A 17,955-nucleotide genomic window follows, 5' to 3' on the forward strand; every position below is an offset into this window, starting at 1 on the left:
CCATAGTTGCTTGGCCGGAGGCCGGCGCCTGGAACCCGCCCGCTCTGTTTCTGCCGCCTTGCAAGCCCAGGGCATACGCAGAGCAGTTTTTGTTCTTTCTCCACTAGCATCTGTCCCCCACTGTTTTAGAAAGGAAGACTGAAATGAAAGGGAGTCTGCACGGTGATTGTGGGCGATTGTTTCCTTCCTGCGTGCGGTGTATACCTGCTTTGATGAGGCCCTTTGAAAAGGGTGGATGCAAAGCTGGGAGGTTGGGTCCTGGATGGAGAGGCCTTCAGCGCTTCCCTGCAGTTCAGCAGAGGGAAGAGTGTGGATGGGGGCGGGGGTGACTGCACACAAGCCTCCTCCACTCTCCTGGGTCCCGCCCTGTGACCCCAGCACAGCCCAGTTTCCGCAGGCGCTGGCGCATCCTTTCCGCTCCATCTGGGGTTTCATCGGGTCTCATCACACCTAGCACCGGGTGCGGGAGGCGGGCTTCCTCTTAAAAAGGGGAAATGTGTCGCTTGCAGCTCTGTGCAGGTGGGGCCCCGCTCACCCACCACGAGCTCTTGCAGCCCAGGTGTCCTGGCATTTAGTGGGAAGTTGGGTGAGTGGACCAAATCCCCGAGGCGCAGGCATGGTGGGAGGGGTACCGTGACCTGCGGGCTGATCCTGGCAGGCAGCGTGAGTGTGGCCCACAGGTGGGCTTGGATTCCCACCTCAGGGCCACGCAGTGCGGTGAATGGGAGTGTCCCCAGTCTGTCTCTGGCCGGAGAAGGAGGAGCTGGGCCGCAGCGGGAGGGGCTGAGAATGGAGGCCTCCTGCACCGATGGCCCCAGGAGGGCGCTCAGAGGACTGGAGGCAGGGAGTACCTGGAAGGGCTCCCCGCTTTCCCTCCTCACACCTTTCCCGGTCCTCGGCTCTTGCCTTTGGCCTCCCAGTCACACACTGGCCCCTGGGCTGCTGAGGACTGACTGGTCAGGATGACTGGGGCAACCTCACCTTCTAACCCCTGAAAGCCATTTGTTTTATGTAGTGGGGTAATGACAGCTAAGCAGCCCTATTAAGTGATCAAGTCGGGTGGGTGGGCGGAGATTGTCCGGGAGGCTGGCCTCTGTTGCCCGCTCTGGTCGGCCTGGGCCTGGGAGCACCCTTGTTCTTTCTCTCCTCACTGCAGCTCACCGTGCCTCCCACCAGCAGCAGCCTCTGTCCCGGGCCTGCCAAGGAGAGGCCCCAGGGCAGGAGCACAGGGCTCGGAGCCCAAGACTTGGGCTCAAATGAGGTCTGTGACATTTGGGAGCAGGGAGGCCCTGATTGTAACCCATCTGAGCCTCCACCTCCTCACACACGACCTTACAGCTGACGGCCTCTGTTTGGTATGAGGGGTCTTAGAGGACCATATGTTTTGAGCCCCACCTCCCTCACTTGGCAGCAGGTCACCAGAGGTCAGGGCTGGAGGGAATTGGAAAGGCCATGTAGTCCTGTCCCTTCCCTTTACCTATTAGGATCCTGGGGCCCAGAGAAGCCAAGCCGCTTGTTCTAGGCCACACAGCTGGTCAGTGGACAAGGGGTCTGGGACCAGGTCTCCTGCTCTCTCCCTGCCTGCTGTCCCTTTTGTTTATTTCTGAAGCCAGTTCTGGGTTATGCTGGTCTTTCTGTGCTTGTTTGCCTTCGGCTTTTGTTCCTGGCCTGACACATTTTTCTCATCCACCTGTGACTGCCCAGTCTTCGCTTGTGTTTTGTGTACATTGAATGGCTTTGCTTCATGCCTCACTGAGTGGCTGCTGCAGAATAAAGCTGAGTGGGTCTCCGCAGGTGCAGGCCCCCGAACCTTCTGAAAGGCACCCACTGTCCCTTTGCCCGGCCCTGCTAGCCCCCGGGGGCCCAGCCCATGTATGTGATGGGAGGTGGTCCTATAGAGAATCCTGCTGCTTCTCATTTCCAGGTCTGCACCCTGTCAACCCGAGTCCTGCCATGTCTGTTACAAGGATCTCTGGGTGCCGGGGAGTGGGCTCCCCTTATGTGAGCTGACCTGTGCTATACACAGCTCTGAGGAATCCTGGGTGGTGGGCTGGGTATGAGAAAGAGGAGAAAGAGCTTAGAGAAAAGTGGGCAGTTGGGAGCAGTGCCAGGGCCCCCTGGGAGCCCATCGTCCCCCACCCCGTGACCGGCTTCTACAGAAAGTATAGAACTCTAAATCTAAGGAACCATCGTAATTTTTCCATGTTCCCTTTGCAGCATACGTTACGTGCAGTGGGGGAATTCGAGTCTCTGCTCATTTCATGTAACATGGGACCAACGTGGGGTGCATTTCATAAGCACTTTCCTATCTTTCTGTCTGGTCTTGCGCTTACTGATTGTATGGCTGTAGTGTAAGTTATTGTCACCTTTCTTTTGTAAACTATTCTGTGGGCTTCTGAGTTTTAACACTATAAAGAACACCACAGAGAACATCTCTGTGTGTATGGTTTTCTTTTTTTGAATCGCTTCCAGGAACCCTTCCTTGACTCTTCTCCAGGTTCACTTGATAATCCTAAGTGGTCCCACTCCCACCAAGTAACATGTGGAAGTCAGGACCCAGCGGTAATGCTCCTCCTTGCTCACTCTCTCGCCTTTCTATTATAAAGAGTGTTGCCAGCTAATTTACATTGCATAGTCCTGCTCTCTCTCCTCCTATGTCGTATTTCATTTTTTTTAATGTTATTTTTAGTATTTTTATACATTAAATTCTGAGATATCAAAATACAGAAAAAGTCAGAAAAAATGTAATAGACACTTATTTTCCTACTATATAGGTTAAATAGGCTCTAACATTTTGCCATATTTGCTTAGATACTTTTAAAAAAAGAAACAAAATATTATAGATTTAGCCCACCCCTAATTCTTCTCTATCCTACTCCCCCCTGAGGTGTTTGTTCTCTATCACCCACGAGAAGGTGGTGTGCTTTATGGAACTGGGGTTTTGTACCTTTACTTTTACCACATACACTGAGTGGCCAGATTATTATGACCACCTGACATTTGTAGGCAAATTAGCTATAATTTCGCGCTGAAGTTGCTAGAGGGCCAGACCATTATAAATAGGGAAGCAGGTTGTTTACCACGACAGTAGAAGTGATTTTTTTCTGAAGATATGGGTAAACAACATGATTTAACAGCCTTTGAATGTGGGATATATTTGAACGTGAGTGGCCAGATTATTATGACCACCTGACATTTGTAGGCAAATTAGCTATAATTTCACGCTGAAGTTGCTAGAGGGCCAGACCATTATAAATAGGGAAGCAGGTTGTTTACCACGACAGTAGAAGTGATTTTTTTCTGAAGATATGGGTAAACAACATGATTTAACAGCCTTTGAATGTGGGATATATTTGAACGTGAGTGGCCAGATTATTATGACCACCTGACATTTGTAGGCAAATTAGCTATAATTTCACGCTGAAGTTGCTAGAGGGCCAGACCATTATAAATAGGGAAGCAGGTTGTTTACCACGACAGTAGAAGTGATTTTTTTCTGAAGATATGGGTAAACAACATGATTTAACAGCCTTTGAATGTGGGATATATTTGAACGTGAGTGGCCAGATTATTATGACCACCTGACATTTGTAGGCAAATTAGCTATAATTTCACGCTGAAGTTGCTAGAGGGCCAGACCATTATAAATAGGGAAGCAGGTTGTTTACCACGACAGTAGAAGTGATTTTTTTCTGAAGATATGGGTAAACAACATGATTTAACAGCCTTTGAATGTGGGATATATTTGAACGTGAGTGGCCAGATTATTATGACCACCTGACGTTTGTAGGCAAATTAGCTATCAAATCTCACAGAACTGGACAGTGCTATTCATCAGGCATAGTGTCAGATTCCTCGCATCACCTTTCAACATCTCGTGGAGTCAATGCCAAGAAGAATCGCGGCAGTATTGAAGGCAAAAGGTGGCCCAACGAAGTACTGATGGGGTGGTCATAATAATCTGGCCACTCAGTGTGTGTGTGTGTGTGTATGACATATACCCACTATATATGCATAGCTATATATATTTCATTGCTTTGTATATTTTGAACAGTTATATAAGTGATCTCATATATATCCTCTTGATATTTCTTACATATTAATACATGTAGATCTTCTTTAGTCCTTGTCACTGTTGTGTGGGATTTTGTTATGGGTAGAGCTCAGTTTATGCATTGTCCCTCTGACAGATGGCAGTGTTTTGCCATCACAAACACTGCTTCAGTGAACATGCAGGTACACATCTGCATTCACACAGGTGCTTGGTTTTCCAGGTTCCACACCTGCAGGAGCATCTCTGACCTGGGTGTATGCATCTGTCCGAGATCTTGCTAAGCTCTTGTCTAGCCCGGTGGTCTCTCGCGTACCCCACATTCTCCCAAGCATTGGTATAAACCCCTTCTCTTGGTGTGGGTCCTGCTACCTTTGTGTCAGGAGGCAGTACCTTGAGGGCAGCTTGAGAATAGGATAGGGGGAAACTGAGGGCAAGCTTGAGTGTTCCTTAGCACCACGACAAGCTCCTGGTTGTGTGGAGACATGGACCAGTCTTCCCAGCGTTTTCAGAATCTCTGTAGGTGAGGGGAGGGAGGACGGTGCCTCCAGCTCAAGGAGGAGTAGCCTTTACTCAAGTCTTGACTCAAACCCCTAGGCCAGGGGTGGGCAAACTTTTTGACTCTAGGGCCACAATGGGTTCTTAAACTGGACCGGAGGGCCGGAACAAAAGCATGGATAGGGTGTTTGTGTGAACTAATATAAATTCAAAGTAAACATCATTACATAAAAGGGTACGGTCTTTTTTTTTTTTTAGTTTTATTCATTTCAAACGGCCCGGCCTGTGGGCCGTAGTTTGCCCACGGCTGCCTTAGGCTGTCTGGGAAGGCGTGGGCCCTGGCTTTGCAGCCGGCTCTCCCAGTGACCTGCTGTGTAACCTGTCCCCCTCTCTGGGTTGCTGAGTTGCATCAGTGACCTGAATGGCTTCTTGGCTCTACATGTGTTGCTCACCCACTTCTTCTTTTTTTGATTAGCAAAATGGTCCCACTTTCCTGGCCACGGCCGTAGGCTGAGCCTTGGGCAACTGGCAGGTCACAGTGGGGTGTCAGGGGCTGCCTCGCTGGGAAAGCCAGAGCTAAGGAGCAGGGTGCTCTGAGAGATGAGCATTTTTAAGGTCCATGTAACCCCATCTAGTACTGCTGCCAGGTGACCCTTCACTGAGCCGGTGTCTACTGTGTGCCTGGGGGGCCAGCTGGTCCCGGGACACTGATACACCCTGTTTGTATCAGTGAATGACAGAGACAGAACGGGTCAACAGTCCCTGCCCTGTGCTGCTTCCATTCTGGGAGGAAGAGGCTTAGTACACCATAAGGTCTACAGACCTTTTTAAAATAAATTCAAAATGTTGTGGCAGTTAACTGGTTAAACGAGCCACTATCATTTGACTATCATTTGTCTACTCTGTGGCCTGAGACACAGTGAAGCAGCGGCTCAAAAAGGGTCAGGTTTCATTTCATCTCTCTGCTGCTCCATGATAAGCAAATAAGTAAATTATATAGTGTCCCAGGAGGTGAGTGAATCATAGGTGTGTGAGCAGGATAAGAGGCATCTGGAGTGCGGGGCGATGGCGGGTTTTCGTTGGATTGGTGGGGACACTGTTAGTGAGGCTTGAAGGGGTTGGCCAGGCAGCTCCTGATAGAGTGAGTATCTGGGTGGTGGGAACAGCAAGGGGGAGGCTGGGGTGGGAGGCGCCTGGCATGTTTGAGTAGCAGCAGCGAGGCCGGGTAGCAGAGGAGGAGGCTGGGGAATTAGGCAGGAAAGGGTGGCAGAACTGGCAGGAGGAGGCCAGATCCAGGCCAGGCCCAGGGCGGGTTCTGGCTTTGAGGGAGGGATAGGCTCAGCCACTTCTGGGTTTTGAGTAGAGAAGGGCCACTGGCCACTGTGTGGGAGATAGAATGCAAGGGAGACCCGTCCTAGCCCAGGGGAGAGGATGCTGGCTTGTGGGGGTGGAAAAGTAGGGGGATTCTGGACCCATCCAGGAAAAGGGCCCTTAATAGTTTAGAGGAATGAGCAGGTTTTCTACACTAGAGTTTATTCAGACATGGGCTGTAGCCTCAGGGGGCAGAGCTGGGTTTGTGTGGACACAGTCAGGGGCTCTGCCCCTGGGAGGGAATAGATAGGAGAGAGGCAGAGTGGGGCCAGTCCCTGGTGACTGCGAGGCTGTTTGCATCCTGGAATCAGAACGGCCTGGGCTCAAATCTGAGCGTTGGCCATCCACCAAGTCACGTTGGACAGGTGACTTCACCTCTCTGGCCACGGCCACCTTTGCTCTAAAGCGCACAAGTCATGGCGAGAATCCCATGAGCTCATGTTTGTCCGTGCTGCTGCCTGACACACGCTTTGTTTTATTTCTCTGTGGTCCCACGGGGAGCACGTGCCAGTGCCCAGCGTGGTGGGGCCTAGAGAAGTGCGGGGTCTGGAACACGGGCCCAGGAGGCTGCCTTAGCCTGAGGTGACAGGAAGGGGATTAGTGGGGCCGCTTTAGACAGGAATCAGTAGAACCGGTTCTGACGTCAGCCCTGTGACCTTGGGGAGGGCAGGGCTCGGTCTGTGAACACCTGGCGGCCAGTTCGGCATTTGGCATTTTAAACACATCATCTCACCTGCAACAGAAGGTGATGGAAGGAAACAGAGTCTCGGAAGTCAGGTCATCAGAATGTTTCCTTCATGGTGTTTGCCAGCATCCTGGAACTACCTGCAGCATTACCTACTTAATATGTAGTTTCAACGGACTCCCCCCCCCCCCCCTTTTCCTTAGCCTCTCCTTAGGTAATGCCTGTGCAATCATAGTTCTAAAGTGCTTTTACTAATTATTCTAGTATTCTACATATTAAAATAAATCCATACGTTTTAAAATAAAATGGTTGGTCTGAGTGCCTCTTAGAAGTCCTTTCGTACCATTCCGTAGGTTTGCACCGTCTTGGGGCACACTGCACAGGGGTGTTTTGTGATGCCGAGGACAGTGGGCAGCCTCAGAAAATGACGGAGACTGTCCTGGGGTCTGACTGGTCTGAGCTCCGCAGGGTGCTCCCGGGCCGAGAGCCAGTGGGGACGGCCAGTGTGGACCGCGGCTGGGCCAGGCCTCTGGGGAGGCGGTGTGGGGCAGGCCACCTTCCCGCCTGGTTGGACCAGGAAGGCCTCTACGTGTATCCCTGTGGGTGTCACTTGTAAAACCGCAGCTTTCTTTGGGAGGTCATAGGTCATGAAAGATGACTACACAGAACAGAACAAATCGAGGAGTCTGGTAAAGACCTGACCGCCCTACAATCTGGACTCTTGGTGAGGAGGTAGACTAGCTCGGCGTAGGCTCAGGTTTCACCGTGAAGCCAGGGTAATGCAGGTTCCCTCTCTTCCATCTCTCCTCCTTTCCCCCGTCTCTCTCTCTCAAATCATTTATCTTTTGTGGTGGAAAATATTATTGTGTAGAAAACAGCCTTCTATGGTCAGGAAAATTTAGCATTAAATGTAAAAAACCAAAACCTCATGATTGGTAAAAGAGGTGACTTAAGAGATTATTATACTCACGATGTAAGGACTGATTGTTTTAAAAGGGATCACTTGGAAGGAGACTTGAGTTGGGGTGGTGAACACACAATTCAACATACAGATGATGTATTATAGAATTGTATACCTGAAACCGGAATAACTTGATTAACCAATGTCACCCCAATGAGTTCAATAATAGAAAACAAAAACAAAAAACAAACTAACAAAAAAAGGATCACTAAGTATTCTTTAGTGAGAGCTGGAAAAAGGCAGGGAGCGAGTGAGTGAGTGCATTTGTTTCTAAGGACGACTGCTCAGTGTTGAGAGGTGGAAGGGAGCCTGGGAGGCGGGGCAGCAGGGCATGGGTGCCGGGTGAAGCTGACGTGGGGCTGTGAGAGTTGGATGCAAAACCGTGCTATGGAAAATATGGATTCATGCTTATGGAACCCTGCAGCTATGCCAAGATTATCTGGAAGGTGTGGTCCACAGTCTGATGTCACCGTTAACTGGTCATGAACACTTACAGAGTCTGGAAGATTATCACAGACCTTTTTTATTGCCCTCGTTGCTTTTTTTAATCCTCATTCGAAGATATTTTTCCATTGATTTTTAGAGAGAGTAGAAGAGAGGGAAAGACAGAGAGAAACATCGATGTGAGAGAAACATATCAATTGGTTGCCTCCTGCACAAGCCCGGACCAGGGCTCAGGCCAGGGAGGAGCCTGCAACCAATGCACATACCCTTGACCAGAATCAAACCCAGGATCCTTTGGTCTGCTGGCCAGTGCTCTATCCACTGAGCTAAACCGGCTAGGGCAACCCCTCACTTTTTGGAGTTGCATTTTGGTTCATTCATAAGCAGCCTCAGAGGAGCATCTGAGCTACTCCCCCGGTCTTGCTTCACTCCTCTCCACGTTCGTCTTTTCTCAGATTCTTCCTTGCCCTCCAAGGACACGGCTCCTTCCCAGGAGTTTGCCATAGTTCCTGTGGTCATTCTGGAAATTCCCTTGGAAGGCCCAGGACTTCACAGGTGTTCAGAGCGGAGCACCTGAAAGGCACACCAACCTTTTTTCTTGGTTATTCTCTTGTATACCCAACCTCTGTGTTGTTGTGCTAACAAGGTCTCTCTTACTGGAGGTGAGAAGGACAAGGACAGGTGAGGGGAAGAAAGTTGGTGCAGCCACACTGGGCACTCAGAGGGCACGTGTCTAGTTCCTTAGCCTGGGCTCTCCTCTCCTCCAGTCCTTGGGGCCTGCTCGTCCTCAGGGCTGGTTGCTTAATTCCTCTGTTGGGGGCTCTTGATTCAACACAGAATGGAGGTTTGAAAGGGGAAGGGGGTTTATCTTTGCCATTTATTTTGTCTTCATTACGGGCAAGACACCAAAACATAGGGATAGATGGAGGAGCTGGAGAGACCAGCCTGACATCTTTGTGAGATTGTATAGTCCTCTTTCCCCCCATACACCTCCCTCCCTCCAGAGCAAATACCCATGGATCCTTCAGCTGCTCCCAGTAAAATGATTCTGGACTTTTTGCCACCTTGGTCTTCTCCTTTGGACTCTCTAGAAGTTTTCCCATAGCCTCCTGCAGTCTGATTCCCAGAGCTGAACCCAGCCTTTACCCTGAGGCAGTCCGACTTAGGGGGCACATCTGCCACTTCCCTTTTCAAAGTGTCTGCCACAAAATCACTTGGGGTGGTTTTTATTTTTTAAAATTTTAAAATGGTTTTCTTAAATTTATTTTTTTTATAAACATAACATGAGGAAGGTGTTAAAAACTGGTGTAATAGCTCAATAGAATAAGTATTCCAGATTTTTGGGATTGATGAAGAGGGAAATATTCAGAACCCTTCACCAGAATCCCCCCAACTTGATCACCGGGGATTAATGATGTGCTTTGTGGATGTGGTTAGTCAGTGACACCAGCCTGACAGATCTTTCTTTCTACACCAAGTCCCATTGAGTTATCTGGTCCCCTGGGCTGAGGAAGAACCATTAGGCGAGGGGCACTGGCATCATCCAGGGGGATGTTCTTCAAGCGATTGACCAACCTATCAGGTCGTGGAGCTGCAGCAGCCTTGGGGCCCTCGCAGACTCGCCACACATTAGAAGCGCTGCACTTGCCCGTGTGCTGATTAAGAATCACTGAGAATTCCACCTCATCTCCAGCCTGTCGCTCAATGCCATCCTGAACTTCTTCCACCTGGAAAAAGAGCTTCTTGCTGTCTCCTCCTTCACAGTTAATGAAGCCAAACTGATCTTTCACACGCTCCACAGTGGCCCTACGCAGAGGTGTGATGCTGTGCACCATAGTCTGTGCAGTTTGACCCAGGACTCGCACTTGGGGTTTGACACTCTCCCTTTTCTGTAGGCAGTCCCCTTTGTTGGCCAGTCCAACTATGCCAGATGGATAGACCTCACCTTTCATATCCCCTTTCCCCACCATCTCAATCATTCCTTGGTACTCAGTCTGTGTTGGATCAACACTCCTCAAGGGGGCGAATGACTTTGCCAGAGTAGATGTAGGATCTGCTTCTTCAGTAAGGCCATGCACTGAGTGTGTTTTGTTGACTTTTTCTGTACTGACTTTGTTGCTTTTGCCTTTGGACCAGTTGTACTTGACCGTGTCCCCCAGTTCCAGGCTGTCGACATCACCAGAGAACTCACTCTAATGGAAAAGGATTTCCTTATCATGATTGGCTGTTTCAGTAAATCCAAAATTATCCTTCAGAGTTGCCACATAACCCACGAGCCTCTTGGAGTTAGAATTACGACCCAAAAGTCACACACAGGTTGCAGTCTGTTGTCCAGGCCTCTGTCACTAATACTACATTCATCCTTATCCCCTATTTGAGGAGAAGTAGACCCATCCACGTCATTGGCTTGAAAAGTCAGTTTCACTCCACAATCATCATAAGCAATACCATCCTCAGCCCCCTTTTCTTGCCTTTATTTGGGCTAGTGGTTTTAGGATTGGAAAAAGTGGCTTCTTTTTCTACAGTGCCCAGAAAACGATGATCTGAATGGGGATGAAATGAAACTATGCTCTTGGGAAGTTTTTAATCCTAATAGCATGATTTCTTTGGGCAGAGAGCATATCAGGAACCACAGTAAACTCTACTTCATTTGCAATATGGAGCTGGTTCCCATCCAGAGTTTCACTAGAGTGGAAGAACATGCACGCATCACGATCCACACACTTGATGAAACCAAAACCATCTCTCATGACAGCAATTACACCCATTTCTCTGGCTTCCTTAGTGATCTGAAATGTATTTGATAGAACTTCTATGTTGCTTGCTCGTTCTAATTTGTCAGGTCGATCTGTTGAAATATTAAACCTAACACGGTCACCTTCCAACAGGGTCACCTTGGATTTTGTATCTTTGTCTCCAAAGGGAAGTCCTTTAGGAATCACAAAATTAACGTTAACGTCCTGGCAATGGGTCATTCTGGTTTTTACTGGTAACTTTGGGATATAGTTCCTTCAAATTATTTAAAGCTGATAGCTTAAAATATGACTCTTCCTTGAGGCAATAGTCTGACATCTGTTGCCACTTCTTTACCATTTCTGTCCTTGATTGTGAATTCCACCTCTTCTCCAGGCTGTAAGGCTTCTAAGTCACCCTTAAATTCACTATAGTGAAAGAGTATCTCTTTTACAACAGCACCTCTTTCAATAAAGCCAAACGCCTCCTTCATGGTACAAACTACTCCCGGACAGCGGGCTTGTTTCTTCTTCAACAGCATAATGTTTCGAGCACTTACAAGCACCAGTATGTTTATTGTTATCAATTACAAAATTTATTTTATCTCCGGTTTCCAACTGAACGTTCCCTTCCTTGTCTTCAGGGGTGTAAGTCAGGTAAAACACGTCTTGTCCATTCATTTGGTCTTCAGGGAGGATTTCTTGCTTTATCTTCACCAGTAAGATTTAACAGCAATGGGTTTCCCAGTCCACCGGTCAGATGATACTTTGAATTCAGCATCATCGCCTACTTTTAAATCCTGCAGGTTGCCATTATACTGGGAACAGTGGAAGAAAAGTCTAGCTTGACGTTCTGAACATTGAATAAATCCGTAAGAGGTTAGCAGTTTTTCAATCACCCCAGTTTTGCGCAGTGCTGCTGAAGTACCATCGGTGTACCCATTGCATCCATTATTGTGGAGAAGGTTTGGATCACAGCTCATCTCGCCGTGATAATCAAATATTGCACTTTCAGTAGCATTTGCTGATCCTTCTTTTTCAGCTCACGTTTCAAAGGCTGAAGAAAGTTGCTCGTATTAAAAAAAAAGAAAAAGAGTGAGAGAAAATGATCTATCAAACTCATAAAGAATGCAACTGCCGCTGCACCAGGCAGTCTCACAGCGCAGCACTGAAGAAAACAAAGACTGCTAGCAGCGTCGGGAAGTGCTCGTTCAGAGCTCTTGAATAGGCACAGACTTCTTGTTTCAGATCAAGTGTTGTGTCTTCAACTTAAGTGCACTCTTCTTTGGTCTTGTTGGTTGTTTCACGGTTTGTTCTTTGCCTGATCTGGACTTGAAGCAGCCGTTTCAGGTGGTGAAGTCTGTTCTGTTACACTTCATGCCCACAGCCCAGCTCCCCCTCGCCAGCGCCGCCACAAGCAGCAGGGCCCGGTATGTAGGAATAAATCTCGCTTCTCTCGTGAGAGTTGCAGGCCTGGGCTGGTTTTTATTTTATTTTTTTCAACCACAGTCTTTTAATTTTTTACTTTAATTTTATTTTTATTGATTTCAGAGAGGAAAGGAGAAGGGGAGAGAGAGAAAAACATCAATGATGAGAGAGAATCACCGATCGGCTGCCTCCTGCATGCCCCACACTGGGGATCAAGCCTGTAACCCGGGCATGCACCCTTGACCAGAATCGAGCACGGCACCCTTCAGTCCGCAGGCCAACACTCTATCTATCCACTGAGGCAAACCAGCTAGGCCTGGGGTGGTTTTTAAATGAAGATTTCTGAGCCTCACCCCAGACCTTGGTTCAGAATGCCCGGGCTGGGCCAGGACCCAGGAGTCTGCATTTTACAAGACTCCCCAGCGAGAGCTCGGATCCAGGCCACCCTCCTGGTTGTCTCCTGTTGGTGTTGGGCCCGCCGTCACCTTCTGTCTGGGCGGCCTTCCCACAGGTGTGGGCCTGCCTCATGTTACATTCTTCCTCGTCCTACCCTACCCTGCTCATACCAAGGTTTCAGAGAACTGGAATATGGCTCATCTCTGGTGAAGTGTTGGGAATCTGGTAGATGTCCTAACGTTAACTGCAGACCCGGTTAACTGCGGGGCTGAGGAAAGTGTGAGTTGGAGATGAGGGGGAGGAGGACCAGACAAGGTGTTCTGTGGTGACTGGACACCCGTCGTGAGGACGGCAGGAAGTGCTGTAGCTTTTGAGCTGTGAGTGAAGTGAGGATGGGTTTTGGAAATTCGACGGCAGGTTTCTTTTTTTCCTCTTCAGCTGCTTGTGGTTCTGCCTGACAAAATGGAATTATATCTAGGACAGCGGTCGCTAACCTTTTGGACCTCACAGACCACCAGTTGGCGACCGCTGCTCTAGGATGTCTTGCAGAAGCGAGAGAAGTCACATTACAGAGGGGCCCAACCTGTGAATTTGTATTTTCCTTATAAAAAACTATACATCAATGGTAATTTTTAGCTTTCTCATTTGAAACCAACAAATTCAGAGCATTTTTTATTTATCCTGGGAGATTTTTGGTTTTAAAGAGAGTTAAACTTACTGGAGGTGGTGAAGAAGCACTGATAAGTGATATCATTCAGTCATCCATCTATCTATCTATCTATCTATCTATCTATCTCTTCCTAGTCTAGGAAAACTTAATTTAAGGAAACACCTTTGAAGATACAATTTCAGGAATAATATTAAAATATAGGGCATAGTTACTCTGAAGCAGCTTGCAGGTTGGGTACAAAATTTATTAGGCAACAGCTCCTAGTGACAAAGTGAGATACTGCAGCCCAGCCTTACAGACGTTCTAACCAGCAGGTTAAAGGTGACAGGAAGACTCATATTCCTGAAGGTTTAGAATAAACCTCATGGGGAAGAAATTCCTCTCCTTTGGGTAAAGGCTGGGATGGAGATGGGAAGTATGTGCCACACCTAGGGAGGTCCCGGGGTTGGGAAGGGGCTGCGGATTCTCAGGTCTCCCAGGAACAGGCCCTGCAGAGTCAGCCCTGTGTCCTGGAGCAGGTTGTCCTGTGCTTTGTCCTCTGGATGCTTTTACCTCTGCTCATCTGTTTGCTCATTCCTTCTTACAGCAGGCATTTGCTGAGCTTCCACTGTGTGTGCAGCCTTGCTAAAGCTGGGTGCATAGCAGTGAGCAAGACAGACCAGATTCCTCTTTCATGGTGCCCTACGGGCTGGTCGGCCTGGGAAGAGACACGTGGTAAATGACTAGACACTTAAAAATACATGTCAGGTGGTGACAATGCTATGGAGAAAATAAATCTGGACATGGAATAGCCAGGAGTGTGTGTGTGTGTTTGTTGGGGTGGTGGTGGTGGTGGTGGGGGGATCTCAGGAGTTGACTGACACCTGAATCACGTGAAGGACCTAGACATCTGAAGATTCTGGGAGGATCCTTCTGCAAGAGGGAACAGCCAGTGCAAAGGCCCTGAGGTGTAAAAGTGTTTGGCATGTTTGTGGCATTGAAAACGACCCGTCTGTTAGATTTTTCTTGCATTGATAGTGCAAGTAGATGAGAAAGTAATCTTTTCCTCCAAAAAAGCATTTTCCCTCCAGTTCTTGTTGGAATTGATTACGAAGATCACATAGATTAGGAATGCATTTTGGGGAACTGACCAGCCTGTGGTGGGGCCCACTCTGTTCTCATCCACGGCCTCAGAGCAGCCACTCTGTGATGCTTGTTCAGGAGCGCTGTGGGCAGGGGGTGGTGGGAGACCCCCTCTCTCCGAGAACGCACAAGCAGCTCCTGTTTGGGAATATGCCAAATACCCGTCAGGTCCCTGACAACCTGCCCTGCTTCTTGAACTGAAGGAGGGCTTTCCCCCTGTCTTCCCTGGTGCCCGGCCAGGCTGGGGGAGGTTTACACGCAGGGAACCAACACAGGGAACAAGTTATTTCTAATTGTGAGGCAGATATCCTCACTTAGTGACTTTTTCTGATATATTAGCACCTCTTTAATAAAAATTGTGTTTAATCTACCTACTGGTTTGGACTGTTTTAGTAATTTTAGAGGCATGATTTGCAAATAGCTACTTTATGCTAAGCATGAAGAGTGTGGGAGGAACCTTCTGGTTGAGAACTGGGCAGCCCCTAGGGGGGACCAGGGTGTGGACTGAGTGTAGAAGGAGGCAGGACCTGGGACCACCTTCCACCCTATTCAGAGCACCTCAGAGCCAGGCAGCTCCGATTATTGGCATGTGGTATATCTTGGGCTCTTTATTACAGAATGTATTCTTTTCTCAGATCTAGGTGTTCTTGCCTGGAAAAGGCATTTTAATTGCATTGGGATGGGATGATTCTGTCAGCTGTCCTTAATTGAGCTCCTACTGCAGTCCTCATAAAAGCCCTATGAGATGGGCACCATTTTCCCACTGTATAGAGGAGGTAGAGTTTAAGTAATTGACCCGGTTGTCAGACAATTAAGTGTTGGAGTAAGTACCTAGAACTGTGAGGCCCATGCCTGCCTGTGTTTGACTCTCAGAAGGCACCCACAGAGGAGGTAGAGTTTAAGTAATTGACCCGGGTTGTCAGACAATTAAGTGTTGGAGTAAGTACTTAGAACTGTGAACCCCATGCCTGCCTGTGTTTGACTCTCAGAAGGCACCCATTTCCCATCGCTGGCATGATTTCAGCCCAAGCTGGGTGCCCATAGAGTTGGGGTGATAGCTCCACTGGGGGGAGGGTGAGTTTGTCTACCCATTGCCATTGATGATGGCACACTTTCTTGGCGAGTCCAGACGTTGCCACAGAATCCTTCCTACCCAGCGTTCCAGGCAGCCCCTCGGGGCAAGTGGACTCCTGTTTGCTGTTCCCGCCGTAGCTGGTTCCAGCATGTGGAGGGTGCGCCAGGAATGTTAGGTGTGGGTAGGTTCCCAGAGCTTTTCACTGTCACCCTTCTCTTCGGCAGCTCAGCTCAGCCTCTGGCTGTGCACTGCTGTCTGTGGCTGGAGGAGCTGTTGTTCCTTAAGTGGCATTAGTGTTTCCTGGAAACCTGGCGTCGCCCTGTGCGCTGGGCCAGCTCCTGCCACCTCCCTTCTTGGCTCCTGCAGAGCATGGCGTGACCTGGTTCCCAGTGGGGCACGCCAAGTGATAAATGAGTTTTCTCCACCAAGCTGAGCTCAGGCTTGGCATGACTTTATGTCCCCGGTGAACGTTTAGGGGAGCAGTGGCCTGGTTCTTCAGACCTTCTGTGCCAGCAAGCCCAGGGCCAGGCTCGCAGAAACGTCTGCCCGTGCCTGGCACCGGGCTTGTTCTGGTTGCTCTGGCCTCCCCATGCTGGGAGTGTTGGGAATGTGCTGTGCATGGTGGCTATGAGGCAAGCCTTTCCCCTCCCCCATCCCCACGTTGCCCTTTATTAAACGAGGCGAGACTTTTCAAAATCTCACATTACACACTGCCCTCTCAACTGCATGCTTTACTTCGGACAGCAAAGGACAGCGGGAGAACACCTCGCCTGAAACAACCTGTCATACTGAATTTGGGTGCTTCTAGAATTCACATGGCAGCATTCATTAAGACTAAAAGGAGGCAAAGAAATGTAGCAGATTTAGTCATTATTCCTGGGTGTTTGATCTCATAAGTATAAATGTGGAATAGTGCTATAAGTGAGCCTCTAAAAATCACTTAAAGGAAGGTAGTAAGTGGCTACAAATATATGACTATAGGCTTATGGAAAACCCAACTGCCTTAATGACATGAACATGGGTTCTTGTGGGTTGGGATGCCGTTTCCAATGACAACATCCTACTTAATTTCACACGGAGCTGTAGCTAACATCTTACAAGGATGACCAGGATGATGTGTTCTGGAAAACGGCCTGGATGACTTAGCTGGGTTCTAGGGTTGGTAAAGGCCTATGGGTGAGGATGCACATGAAGAGTTCAAAAAGAAGTCATTTTGCTAGCTGGGTATTGGAGAAATAATCTACACTAATAAAAGAGAAACATGGTAATTGGCGTACGACCGCTACCCTTTTCATTGGCTAATCAGTGACTATATGCAAATTAACTGTCAGCCAAGATGGCGGCCGGCAGCCAGGCACTGAAGCGAGCACGAGGCTTGCTTGCTGCGGACTCCAACGTTCCCCGCCTCACTTGCCAGCCTCTCAGTTGCAACTCTAAGCAACTATATACTATGTTGCAAATAAGAAGCTAAACAAAACCCCAGAAAAGGGCTTCCATTCAGCCGGGCTCGGACCGCAACATTGTATCTATGTTTTCAGCAGCGAGGCCTCAGAGCTAAAGCTGCCCCAGAATAAAAAAAAAAAAAGAAAAGAAAACAAGGAGCGGTTGGAAGCTTTAGTCACTCGCCAGCCGGAAAACAGCCCTCAGCCCCTCACCCAGACTGGCCAGGCACCCCAGTGGGGACCCCCACCCTGATCCAGGACACCCTTCAGGGCAAACCAGCCAGCCCCTACCCATGCACCAGGCCTCTATCCTATATAGTAAAAGGGTAATATGCCTCCCAGCACCGGGATCAGCGGAGCAGCGAGGCTCCCGGCACCGGGATCAGCATGACAGGGGGCAGCGCCCAAACCCCCTGATCGCCCTGCGGCTCTGTGTGTGACAGGGGGCGGGGCCACAACCTCCCTATCCGCCCTACTCTGTTCGTGACAGGGGAAGGCACCCCAACCCCCTGATCAGCCCTCCTCTGTGCCTGATAGGGGGGAGCTCCCCAATCTCCTAACTGCCCTGGGGCTCTGTGTGTGACAGGGTGCGGCCCCCCAACCCCCCCCCCACGGGCCCTGCTCTGTGCCTGATAGGGGGGAGCTCCCCAATCCCCTGATTGCCCTGCGCCTCTGCGTTTGACAGGGTGCAGCACACCAACCCCCTGATCGGCCCTGCTCTGTGGGTGATAGAGGGTGGCACCCCAACCCCCCTCCACGGGCCTTGCTCTGTGTGTGACAGGGTAGAGCCATAACCTCCCCATTGGCCCTGCCCCGAGTGTGACAGTGGTGGCGCCCCAACCCCCTGATCGGCCCTGCTCTGTGGGTGATAGAGGGTGGCGCCCCAACCCCCCTCCACGGGCCTTGCTCTGTGTGTGACAGGGTAGAGCCATAACCTCCCCATTGGCCCTGCCCTGAGTGTGACAGGGTGCAGCGCCCCAACCCCCTGATCCGCCCTGCTCTGTGTGTGACAGGGGGCGGTGCCCCAACCCCCCAATCGGCCCTTCTCTGAGCCTGACCAGGGGCTGCACTTAGGAATTG

The 17,955-nt window shown here is 49.5% G+C and overlaps 1 pseudogene; it reads right to left on the reverse strand.

The window, feature by feature from the left end:
* Positions 1–9,319: 9,319 nt before the first annotated feature.
* On the reverse strand, positions 9,320–11,760 carry LOC102255911 (annotated as a pseudogene).
* Positions 11,761–17,955: the final 6,195 nt, after the last annotated feature.

Source organism: Myotis brandtii, unplaced genomic scaffold (assembly GCF_000412655.1).
Source record: "Myotis brandtii unplaced genomic scaffold, ASM41265v1 scaffold4, whole genome shotgun sequence".
NCBI lineage: Eukaryota > Metazoa > Chordata > Mammalia > Chiroptera > Vespertilionidae > Myotis > Myotis brandtii.